The following is a 13,153-nucleotide window of genomic DNA, read 5'->3' on the forward strand; positions in this document are numbered from 1 at the left end:
CTATCTCCCCCTCCTCTCTCAATTTCTCTCCATCCTATTCAGTAAAGTGGAAAGAAAAAAATGGCTGCCTGAAGCAGTGGGTTTGTGGTGCTGGCACCAAGCCCCAATGACTGGAGCCACAAAACAAACAAACAATCCAAAAAAGAAAAGAAATCAAAAGAAACCAAAAAAAAAAAAAAGAAAAGAAATCAAAACCAGCAAGGACTCAGCAATTTGATTTTTCAGATCAAAATCTTAGCATGCAGCAGAAGAAGGACTAGCCAAAGGAAGTGGAGGAAGGGACTCTCCACATTTTCTTAAAGAAGAGATGGGTCTGGAGTTTATATCTCTAACTGGGCACGGCGCGGCCTGACCCTATAGAGCTTTCTCAAGAGCAAGTCTATCATCTGTCGATATTGTCATTTTTTTCTCTTTTGAAAATTGACTTTATTTTTTTATTGAAGCTTTTTTATTATCTTTATTTATTTATTGGGTAGAGACAGCCAGAAATTGAGAGGGAAGGGGGTGTTAGAGAAGGAGAGAGACGCCTGCAACACCACTTCACCACCTGAGAAACTTCCCCCTTGCACGTAGGGACCGGGGGCTTGAACCTGCAACAGGCATGCCCAGCCAGGTGCACCACCTGGCCATGAGACTGTATTTTCTCTAACCGTGTCCAGGCTCATGCTTAGTCTTGCAGTAACGATTTCACTCTGAGTTCATAGCTAAACGTCAGTGTGGGCATTTGTGTGCTAATTATCCTTCTGCTTTTAAGACCCCTGTGGATGTATGATTCAAGGGCTGTCCCCACCCCCCAGAGGGAGAAAGCAGGGACCAACAGCTCTGCCTCTGAGAAAAGACGCTGTCTGAAGACGGGCATCAAAATCAAGAAACTCGTCTCCATCCCCCTTGAATTCTCTCCGAAAGCACATATGGACATTGAGTGGCTGTGAGTCACAGCTTCAGCCCAGACCTCCCCCGTCTGTGCCCAGATCTTCTGCCTACTCCCGGCCCTCACTTCCTGCCCGGTCTCCTGTCTCCCCACTCTGCTCCCATCCATGACGCCTAATCTGCTTCCTCCTGAGGAGAGTGGCTCCAAATGTCAATTTCTCACCTCTGACCTTATTTGTCTACACATTCAATTCATTTTATGGCATATTTTTTTGTACCATATGCTTTGGAACATAAAAGAAAGACTTCAATGTATGTTCAACCCACAATCTTAGAAAAGATATTGCATTCCTGACATTTATAATTCAAACGAGTTAAGAATTTTGTACTAATGATAGTTAATTAGGGTTTAAAGTTATGTGTAAAACTCAGACTTAATAGATATTGAGATTTGGTTGTCAAAAATGCTGGGTTCTTTTCTTCCTTTTTCTCCTTTCCTTTCTCTTAGTCTTCTCTCTCTCTTTCATTCATTCTTTCATTCATTCATTTTTTTTTTTCCTGTTTCCTACTCCTCTCTTCAGATAAATGTGTCCAGATGAGGTCAGGATGTTTCGTGCTGCTGAGAGTTTGTTCCAAATTTAGGTTGAAAAGGCAGGAGACCCACTGGCTGGGTTTTGGTCCGATCAAAGTTTCTGATTTTACATTTAGGACAGACAGCCTCCTAACAGAGAGACTCACGCATGTACAGACAGCCCATGTTCTGCGTGCTCAAATGTTACCTCATTTTGTCTTGAAAACAACTGGAATACCCAGGCTGTCCACAAATGAAATAATGTCTGCTTAGTCCAGGGGGAGACTTTTAGAAATATTTTAATCTGTATATTGTGAACAGGAGGAAATGGGAGCGACAGGGAGAGCCCAGAGCACTGCTCAGATCTCGCATAAGCAGGTGCTGGGAATTGAACCTGTGACCATGCAAGTATTGTGTTCTCACAGACTGAACTGGCTCCCCAAACCGAGAAGTTGTGAGTAACGGAGTACATGTTCAAGTCTGTGAGTACTTGTTTCTGAACTGACAGAATTTAAAATAACCCGATTTACCCCAGTAAAACACTCACACTCTTATCGATGTGTACTTCAAGATCACAGGAATAAAACATGGGTGTCCTATTTTCTTTAACAAAGTTATTTTAGAAGTGAAAAAAAAACCTGCAAAAAAAAAAAAAAAAAAAAAAACTAACCACAGGGACCCATCGAAACACTGCCTGAAGTGAATTGCTTTTAGATTTGAATCTCATGCCACGTGTCCACAAGCCCGCCGAAGCAAGTCACCCATGTCTGTAAAAATCCTGATTATTCCATGAGTGTGTGAAAGCGGGAGATAATTTCTAACTGAGGAAAGTGAACCCTTTAAGAAACATAAAAGTGAATTTCAAAAGGGAGACGCCAGAGAGGAGAAGACATGAAAAGACCAAATTCATCCTCTTGCTAATTGCAACTTTAAAGTTGGAATAGTTTAGGAGCTTTTAAAAACATTTGAATTGTTGGGGGGGTGGGTGGTAGAGTTTGTTATCTTAGCTATTTGTGTGTTGTTTCAGATCTCTTGATACCGGGACTTATTACAAGTCTAAGTGAAGGAGGGAGAGGCAGCTAGTGGGGATGTGTGTGTGTGGAGAGAAGGAGCCAACAGCGAGAAGGAAGGAAGAAGTAAGTTAAGAAGAATAAGAGAAGAAGGAGGGACACTGGGGGAAGGACAAATGACTTTTAAAGCATTCGAAACATCAGAACATCCCCTGCCCACGCCAGGGAGTCCCTTCGGGGATTAAGGCTGTAATTGTGTCACTAATGTGTAGTCATCATGAGTACAGACCGGGGCGTCCTCCTCTCCCACGTCTCCAGACTTCATCTCCCTCTCTTGATTAGCTTCCCTGCCCCAAGGGAGAGACCATGAGCAGGTCCAAAGACTAAAGTCTCAAGTGTTTACAAAGATTTCAGTCTCACTCCAGCACTCAATACAGTGACGAGCTGAGATCTGGCAGGAGGAGCGGGAAAGGGAAAGGGGCTCATGGAACTCAGAATACACCCCTTCCCATCTCTGATGCGAGTTTAGACTTGGACGCCAGCATGCTGGTCAGAGTTGACTACTCACATTCCATTAACGCTGCGTTCAAATTACTTTTCTAATTAAGTGTCCGTTTATTAAAGATGCAATCTGCTCCAACACGGGAGTCGCCCGCTCCATACCCGCTTCCTTCTCTGCTCTGACCAGATGTTGTTTACCAAGAGGAGAGACTCCTCAAATTCTGCCGGGCCATCCCAGCCCTGAAATCACCAGGCTGCAGGAAAGTTCGCTTCTTTGTGGAACATAGGCTGAACCAACCCATCACTATGAGTTGCTGCTACTGGAACCCCACGCCCCACTCCCCCCACTTTCAGTTACTTGATCTATTCTTTGTGTGGACAAAAGACAAATGTGAAAATGGTCTACTTTTGACTTAATATGCTCCCCCCTTCTCTTTCTCTCCTCTCTCTCTCTCTCTCTCTCCCTCTCTCTCCCTCTTTCTCTCTCCTGACAAATCCCAGATGCATGTGGGTGGTACTTAGCACCTCCCCAGTGAGGAAGAGTCCTGGGCAATAATCAGAACCCCTTTCAGAACTGGCCATGCAAAAGTCTTATGCAGAGTCTTGTCAGCTTCCAGAAGCTTCAAATCAAAGACATTAAAAGAAATTTCCTAAGGAACCAAACACACCCATCCCAAAAAGATCTGTGTGCACCCATGTTCATAGCAGCACAATGTGTAATAGCCAAAACCTGGAAGCAACCCAGGTGTTCAACAGATGAGTGGCTGAGCAAGTTGTGGTCTAGACACACAATGGAATACTACTCAGCTATTAAAAATGGTGAATTCACCTTATTCACCTAATCTTGGATGGAGCTTGAAGAAATCATGTGAAATGAGATCATCCAGAAAGAGAAGGATGAAGATGGGATGGTCTCACTCACAGAAATTGGGAAACAAGGGAGTCGGGCAGCAGCGCAGCGGGTTAAGCGCATGTGGCACAAAGCGCAAGGACTGGCTTAAGGATCCCGGTTCGAGTCCCCGTCTCCCCACCTGCAGGGGAGTCGCTTCACAGGCAGTGAAGCAGGTCTGCAGGTGTCTCCCCCTCTCTGTCTTCCCCTCCTTTCCCCATTTCTCTCTGTCCTATCCAACAACGATGGCATCAATAACAACAATAATACTTACAACAATAAAACAACAAGGGCAACAAAAGAGAATTAATAAACAATAATAAAAAAAGAAAATTGGAAAAAAAACTAAAAAAAAAAAAAAAAGAAGCTAAGAAGTCTACTTTAGGTATGTTACCAGAGATCCATGACTTGAGTGGGTTTTACCTGAGCCTGACAGCTAACATGCAGGTAGGAGAAAACTATTATCTGGAAAGATGGTGTCTGAGCTGAGAAAAAGCCTAGAGAACTGGGTGAAGGCTCACAAACATGAAGAAAATATATAAGTACAATTAAATATAGGAAATGGTAGAAATAGCAGTCATCCCATGTCTGTGACCTGGGGAGAACCACTGCAGTTTCCAGTGGAGGGAATGGGGGACACAGAGCTCCGGTGGTGAGAACAGGGTGGGAGTGTACCCCTGTTTCTTGCAATTTTGTAAACCAATATTAAATCACTAATAATATATATAATAAAATAATTTTAAACAATAAGTGGTAAATTTCAGTTAAGGATTAGAGTTCATTTCAGGCAAGAGCACCAAACCCAAGAACCACCTCGCGTGTCCCGGCGGGTCCTCTCTCAGAAACCCACTAACAATGGTGGCTTCTTTCTGTGACTCAGCTGCTGTTCCAGAAACTTGGGATCCCCTCCACCTTCAGGCTGGACACTTACTGTAACCCCTGCTCCTCCCTGGAGACCTGTCTCCCTCCCAGACCATCTCTGGAGAACAAAGCTGGCCTGGTGTCAGCCAAGCATGGCTTTTGGGGACTGTGATGCTCAGTGACACCCAGTGGATGCCAAGAAACCAAATGCCACTCCAGCTGCCCTCTCAAAGGTCCCGTCAGCTTCCTCCAAGCCAGAGGGGGAGCTCAGGGATCCCTGCGGGTGCTGAGGACGGGCATGGACCCCAGCCCTCACCTCCCCTTGAGTCTGTAGGGGCCTGTGAGGTTGCTGACTCCTCAGCTGTTCCGACTTCCTTCTCAAGCCCCGTTGTTCTCTCTACAGCCAGGACTCTACAGCCAAGAGGGTGACTGGGTGGGTCTGAGAGCCGGCGCTGGCAGATGGGCCCGTGTGAAATGTTCTGTCTGGGAGCTCACGCAGTCGCCTTCACAGAACACCAGTGCAACCACAGCTTTGTAGGGGAGGCTCTCCATGGAGGGCCAGAGAGCCGGGCCGCCATTTGGCTCTTTGGAACTGACTGGAGGCGAGGCTGGACGCCTGAGCTCACTGCCTTCGCAGAATCCCACCAGCCGAAAACCTCGCTGCCGTCATCTGTAATCGGGAAAGACATCTACAGCCAAGGTGGCCCTTACTGTCGTCCCTGTCAGTATTGGTGTTTTTATTTTTCCTCCAGGGTTATCGCTGGGGCTGGGTGCCAGCACTATGAAACCACTGCTCGTGGAGGCCATTTTCTTCTATTTTATTGGACAGGCCAGAGAGAAATTGAGAAACGAAGGGGAGATGATAGATAGATAGATAGATAGATAGATAGACAGGCCAGAGAGAAATTGAGAAACGAAGGGGAGATGATAGATAGATAGACAGATAGATAGATAGACAGGCCAGAGAGAAATTGAGAAACGAAGGGGAGATGATATATAGATAGATAGATAGATAGATAGATAGATAGATAGATAGACAGGCCAGAGAGAAATTGAGAAACGAAGGGGAGATGATAGATAGATAGATAGATAGATAGACAGGCCAGAGAGAAATTGAGAAACGAAGGGGAGATGATAGATAGATAGACAGATAGATAGATAGACAGGCCAGAGAGAAATTGAGAAACGAAGGGGAGATGATATATATATAGATAGATAGATAGATAGATAGATAGATAGATAGATAGACAGGCCAGAGAGAAATTGAGAAACGAAGGGGAGATGATAGATAGATAGATAGATAGACAGGCCAGAGAGAAATTGAGAAACGAAGGGGAGATGATATATAGATAGATAGATAGATAGATAGATAGATAGACAGGCCAGAGAGAAATTGAGAAACGAAGGGGAGATGATATATAGATAGATAGATAGATAGATAGATAGACAGGCCAGAGAGAAATTGAGAAACGAAGGGGAGATGATAGATAGATAGATAGATAGATAGATAGATAGATAGATAGACAGGCCAGAGAGAAATTGAGAAACGAAGGGGAGATGATAGATAGATAGATAGATAGACAGGCCAGAGAGAAATTGAGAAACGAAGGGGAGATGATAGATAGATAGATAGATAGATAGATAGATAGATAGATAGATAGATAGATAGACAGGCCAGAGAGAAATTGAGAAACGAAGGGGAGATGATAGATAGATAGATAGATAGATAGATAGATAGATAGATAGATAGATAGACAGGCCAGAGAGAAATTGAGAAACGAAGGGGAGATAGATAGATAGACAGACAGACAGGGAAAGAGAGACAGCTGTAGACCTACTTCACTACTTGTGAAGCATCCCCCATGCAGGTGGGGAGCCAAGGGCTTGAACCTGGATCCTTAAGTTTAGTCTCGGTGACTGCATTATGAACTCACTGCTCCTGTGGCTACTTTTTCTTTCTTCTTCTCCTTCTTCCTCTTCCTCTCCTCCTCCTCCTCCTTCTTTTCTTCTTCTCCTTCTTTTTTTATTTTTGTGTGTATACAACTGAGAGAAATTAAGGGGGAAAGATAGAGACTGGGGAGGAGGGAGAGACACAAACACCTGCAGACCTGCTTGGCCGTTGATAACCCCCCTGCAGGTGGGGAACCAGGGACTTGAACTGATATCCCTAAGCTGGTACTTGTACTTCACACTATGTGCGCTCCATTCCGTGTGCTACCACCCAGCCCCCTTACCATTTCTTTATAGGGTTGGCAAGAGAGCCCACCTGGGAAGACGCCTGCTTTAAAAAGTGTGTGATCTGGCTTCCAGCCTGGTGCCCATCAGACTGGAGGTGTGATGTGTTTCTGGTTTTTTTTTTTCCTCTCTCTCTTTCTTTCTTTTAAAAAATATTATTTAAGTTCCATTGACTAGAAACCAAACATGGAGGTCATTCCTGTGTCCAGAGATTGGTGGCAGGGTCATTCCATCTTGCTGTGCATCCCAGGCACTAAGTGGGCACCAAGAGGGGGGGGGGGAGAGAGAGAGAGAGAGAGAGAGAGAGAGAGAGAGACTGACTCTTAGTTAACTTACATCATTGGCCCTTGCAGCTGGCTTTGTTGTTGGTATGTGTGGCTTCTGATTACACTAGGTCTCTCTCTTTCTCTCTCTCTCCCCTCCCTTTCCTCCTTACCCTAAATGCTGCTTTGACTTCAATCATCTAGAAAGTCCCTTGTCCTGCTCTCCTGTCATCTGTGAGGGGCTAGACCAGAACCAGCCATGTTACCCTGGCCCATGTCTTGAGCCAATACAACCTATGCCCAGGTCATGCCTCTGCCTATGCCTTTGCCTATGCCTATGCCTATGTCTATGTCTATGCCTATGCCTATGCCTATGCCTACGCCTACGCCTACGCCTACGCCTACGCCTACGCCTACGCCTACGCCTACGCCTACGTCTACGTCTACGCCTTTGCCTATGCCTATGCCTATGCCTATGCCTATGCCTATGCCTATGTCTATGCCTTTGCCTATGCCTATGCCTATGCCTATGCCTATGCCTATGCCTATGCCTATGTCTATGTCTATGTCTATGTCTATGCCTTTGCCTATGCCTATGCCTATGTCTATGTCTATGTCTATGCCTTTGCCTATGCCTATGCCTATGCCTATGCCTATGCCTATGTCTATGTCTATGTCTATGTCTATGTCTATGCCTTTGCCTATGCCTATGCCTATGCCTATGCCTATGTCTATGCCTATACCACGTCTGTTGCCTATGCCTATGCCTATGTCTTCTCTCTCCCCCCCTCTGCTTCTCTCCCTCCCTCTCTCTTTCTCTCTGGCTTTATTGTTTCATTTTCATGCCATCCACCTTAACTCTAGCTGTGCTTCCACTCTGAATTTAGAAAGCAGACAAGCAAAGTGTTCACTTAAATGCAATTACAACCACAATGACAGGCCTTGGGATGCCATCAAAACAGAAGCTTTTAGAAAATACAGTGTGTGTGTGTGTGTGTGTGTGTGTGTGTGTACACACACACACACACACACACACACACACACTTGGTCCCTCTCTTTCTTTTTTTTTTTTTTCTTTTTTTTTTGCTAAGAAGAATCAACATGATGACTGTGCTGGCCTTCCTTTCTGGGGCCTCTTCTCTCTGCTCAGATTTATTTTCTTTCCTCTTCCCTTAATTCCCTTTCTTTCTTTATTTCTTTTTTTTAAAATTTTTCTCAAAGGCTCTGGAGGACTGCCAGTTATTATTATAAGCTGAATGCTTTGGCTTCCAGCCAAGATGCCCCTAGTTAAGCGTGAAGCCAAAATGGATTTCTCTCCTGTCTCCTGTCCCGCCTCACACTCTGTGCCCCCTATACACGCAGAAGCAGGGGAGGGGGTGGCTGAGTGCTTCTGCTGCCCAGACTTTGCAAATATGCTCCTGAATTTCTGGAAGATGGGGTCATGGTAGGAATCTAAAAGCCAAGACTACTACAAGAGTTTCTCAGGGATTGGCAGCTAGTCGGCCTTTAGCCCTGGCACCACGACACCACGTGACATGGGGGGGTGACGGGACCCCATGGGTGGCTGAGTGGTACTGTCCTGACTCCTCTCTCTCACTCTCTCTCTCTCTCTCTCTCTCTCATCTCTCCATCTCTGACACGAAGGGATGAGAAAGTCAGCCCAGGCAGTGCCACTCAGCTGTGGCATCCTCTGTGAAGAATGGGCAACTCTGACGCCTCGTCATGGGTCAATGATTGAAAGCTTAGTGGGTATGGCCTTTAGGGTCACTTCTTACCTTACGTGTGTTTAACTGGAAAATCATGTGATTCATCTGAGGGGAGATTCCTAGTGAGAGCAGGTCTAGACCTTTGAGGGTTCAGCAGTTTCCACCTGGGACAGCCCATTATTATTTTATTTCATTTTCAGGGAACAGCATGAACGCAGTCCCCCACTACCACAAATTATGCAGCTGAGCTTCCAACATCTGGGGAAATTGCAGGGGTCAGCACATCCGGAGTGTAATGGATCAGCCTTGCCTTGCCCTGAGGAAAGCACCTTCATGATCATGGTATCTCCCCTGCCAGGTAAGTATCCCATTATTTTTTAAATATTATTCATTAATTAAGAATGATAGGCTGAGAGAGAGGGAGAAAGAATAAGATATCACTTTGGTATGTGAGCTGCCAGGGATTGAACTCAGGACTTCATGCTCAATTGAGAGTCCAATGCTTTATCCAATGGGCCACTTCCCAGATCATAAGATTTCATTTATCTATTAATGACAAAGAAAGGGAGAGAGAGAGAGAGATATTACAAGAATAAATGAACCAGACATCACTCTGGTACTTGTGATGCCAGGGATTGAACTCAGGACCTCATGCTTGAGAGTCCAGTGCTTTATCCACTAGGCCACCTCCTGGGCCATGGGCCAGGCCATTTTAGGGAAATGCCAAGGAAATAGATCATCACTTCCTTGCACTCAAGAACAATTTCCAGTCTTCTTCCTTCATTGTTCTGTGACAATCTTCATAGAGTGGGGCCCTCCAACTCACTGGCTCTTAGTACATTAATTAATTTAATTTAATTTAATTTTACTTGTTGGATAGAGACAGCCAGACATTGAGAGGAAGAAGGGGAAAGAGAGGGAGAGAGACACACCTACAGCCCTGCTTTACTATTCACAAAGCTTGTTTCCTACAGGTGGAAACCAGGGGTTTGAACCTGGGTCCTTGCACATTGTAACATGTGCACTCAACCAGGTGCGCCACCACCAGGCCCCGTAGACGATTTCATAAAAATCTCAAAACACAATTTTATGAAAATCACACAAAAACCATCCACATTCCAACCCCACTCAGAATACACACAGAATCTTAATTGCCCCCTTTTTAAGCAAGACTTCTTTTTTAAAAGTGAGCAAATTAATATATTAGCAATTCAAAATAAGTTAATAATCAAATCAGAGTAAGAGAGAGAAAAAGAAGAAGCAGTCAGCCTGGTGGGACGCAGAAGCAGGCTACCTGACGCTAAGAAGCCTAGAGTGCGCACAGAAGTATGTTTGCCTCGTATAAAAACTCCATCTCCTTCCTTTGCAATAACCTTTGTTCGATGCAGATATTAAAACCTCGTGGTTCAAACATGTTTTTGTACAACTGAATAAATAAAAGAATATTATTTATAATTCTCCCCAGAGGTAAGGCTTAATATCTCTTCATTATTAGGCATGCTTGAGTTTAAATTATTTCTGCAGTTCTCTAAATGAAGGAGAATGTTGGTCTACTTAGAATTCATAAATGTTAGATGGTACAGAAGCTATAGAGAAATGACAGCCTCTAATTTTTTTTCCCTGAGAGCTTGCTTTTGTGATAAGAGAAATCTAGGTATAATTTGGTGAAATCCCATCAAAAGGTGTGGTGATTTTGTGGGGCCCTTGCAAAAAGGTTTTTATTTGGATAATTTCACTCATAGGTGGGACTTTAACGGCAGAGGGGGAAAGCACCGAGTCAAATTTGGAGTGGATTTGGTATGCTGAGCCAAATTAGGGGGCACTGGGGAACAAGGAGAAGGGAGGAGGCTGAAGGAGGAAGGAAGGCTTTGAGGTCTCTGTGCATGGTGAGGAGGCGAGAGGTTGTGCCCACATGCCAACAACTGTGTTGTAATCTACTAACCTCCAAGAAAATCGTAATAACAATAACAGTATCCAATGCAAGTGGAGTGTCTTCCAACAAAAGGGCTTAGTAGCTTTCTTTGAAGACAACAGAGGAAGGAGAACGGGAGGTGAGCCACTCAGCAACCAGGGTTTCACAGTCAGCAGTGACAAGGGTGGTGGGGAGTGATGCTGGCTTGGAGCTGAGACTCGGTACTGGGCATGAAGGTACTGCATAAGTTCTTCCCCCGCGCCCCTGGCCCTTTCTTCTCTGACTCTGCTCCCCTGGTGTAGTCCCTGGTCCTATCTGCGGCGAAGCTCTGTTTAGGCTGAACTCCATTTCTTCCAATATGGTGGCCAGGCATGAGACTCCAGATAGCCCAAGAAGAAGAAAGGAATGGCAAGGGTCCTTTGACTGACTGTTTCTTTGACGGCTGTTAGTTCTCACAGCATCTGGCCCGAAATAGGGGAGCGGTCTTAGCTATTAATAGACACATCCTGTGAGCTTACAAGATCTCCTTCCCTACGCAGTTTGAAAGTGCAGACGCACGCCCTCAAGACTCCCCAGGAAGAGCATTTTCAAAATGATGCACTAGGCTGACTGACTGAGTTTAATCCGACTCAGAATTCCTCCCTTTAGGAGGGGAAGAAGTGGCAGCTGAGACGAAAGCTTCCTCACTTGTCGATGGCTCATGATCGATTCAGTATAATTCAATGTAATCAATTCTAAAAGCTCACACAATAACTCCAACACATTAATCTATAGTGCCAATATTTTGAATGCTTAGAGAGGGACATTCCAACTTTTGCTTGAGGGAGGCAAGGGAGACTCAGTTCAGGCTGCTGTGGGACCTGTTTCTGCCTCTTGCCCACAACCAGCTCCTTAAACCTGTTTGCTGTAGAGGAGGCACCTTCCCCCATTTATCACTCTGCCTTTCTCCTCCCCGCCCAGACTTATCTGATGTTGTTTTCTTATCTAAGATAAGCCCTTATTTCATCCACCTTTGGTCTTTTACTTAATTCCTTCCTACTTCTAGTCACAGGAAGGGAAACTGGCCCTGGAATAAAGGCATCTTGACCTTGGGATAAAGACATCCGTATTTTTATTTTTTATTTTATTTTATTTTTTGCCTCCAGGGTGGTCCCTGGGGCTCTGTGCCTGCACTATGAATCCACTGCTCCTAGAGACTATTTTCTTACTTTTTTTTTTTTTTTTTTCATTTTTGTTGCTGTTGTTACTGGTGTTGTTGTCAGATAGGACAGAGAGAAATTGAGAGAGGAAGGGAAGACAGAGTGGTAGAGAGAAAGACAGACAGAAGACAGAGAGGTAGAGAGAAAGACAGACAGAAGACAGAGAGGTAGAGAGAAAGACAGACACCTGCAGACCTGCTTCACCGCTTGTGAAGCAACTCCCCGCTGCAGGTGGGAAGCCGGGGCTCAAACCGGGATCTTTATCCCAGTCCTTGTGCTTTGCGCTAGATCCCCTACTTCCTCTCCATACTTTGGAATCTTTTCTCTCTTTTTTTTTTCCCCCTTCTAATTTAATTTTTGGGGTAAGGAAAAAAATAACCACATTTTTCTTGGCAATCAAAAAAAAAAGAAGAAGAAGAAGCATCTCCAAGACACCCCTAATTATGTCTTTGCCCTCCTGTTGGGATGACAACTGTTGGGAGAAAAAACTCACACAGAAGATTGTGGGAAATAGGAGCAGAGATCGGGATTCGCTCTTTCTCTCATTACGACTCAGCACCGGCTGGGTGACCTTCACAATTGGATTTTTTTTTTCCCTTTCTTCTTTCTCTCCCCACATTGTAGAAGCGATGCCTTCCCTGGCCTACTTGAGAGCAATTTTTAGAAGTTCTAAAGGGAGGGAGTGTACAAAAAGAGCTTGCCACCACGCAGGGCAGAAGGCACAACCGCCACCTCTAGTCTGCTGGCGGCCCACAGCTCTGCGCCCAGGAAAGATGGCTGGAACTGGGAGTTGGATCTGTCCGCCACCACCTCTCCACACACACGCCCCTCAAGACCAGGACCTTCCACACAGTGGCATTTTCCATTTTAACTATGTGTTTATTGATTAACTGATTAATTCATCTGTCTGATTATTTTGTTTCCCATCAAGATTATCAGTGGGGTTCCACGCCTGCATCACTGTTGCCGATGAACTTCTTTTTTGCATGTTTCTTTTTGATAGAAGAAGAGAGAAAGAGAGATAGAGCAGGAGGCAGAGACTGAGAGAGACAGAGATAAGGAGAGATACCTGAGGCGCTTGTGAAACTTTCCCCTTGGACTTGAACTCTGGGCTTGGGCACATCGTACTATGTGCG

General features: G+C 45.0%; 1 non-coding gene across 1 annotated transcript; it reads right to left on the reverse strand.

Moving 5' to 3' along the window:
* Window positions 1-9,103: 9,103 nt before the first annotated feature.
* LOC132535468 (U1 spliceosomal RNA) lies at window positions 9,104-9,272 on the reverse strand. Its single transcript, XR_009547275.1, has one exon. It is a non-coding gene; the product is annotated as a U1 spliceosomal RNA (small nuclear RNA).
* Between the last annotated feature and the right edge of the window lie 3,881 nt (window positions 9,273-13,153).

The sequence above is a fragment of the Erinaceus europaeus genome, chromosome 22 (assembly GCF_950295315.1).
Source record: "Erinaceus europaeus chromosome 22, mEriEur2.1, whole genome shotgun sequence".
In the NCBI taxonomy this organism is placed as follows: Eukaryota; Metazoa; Chordata; class Mammalia; order Eulipotyphla; family Erinaceidae; genus Erinaceus; species Erinaceus europaeus.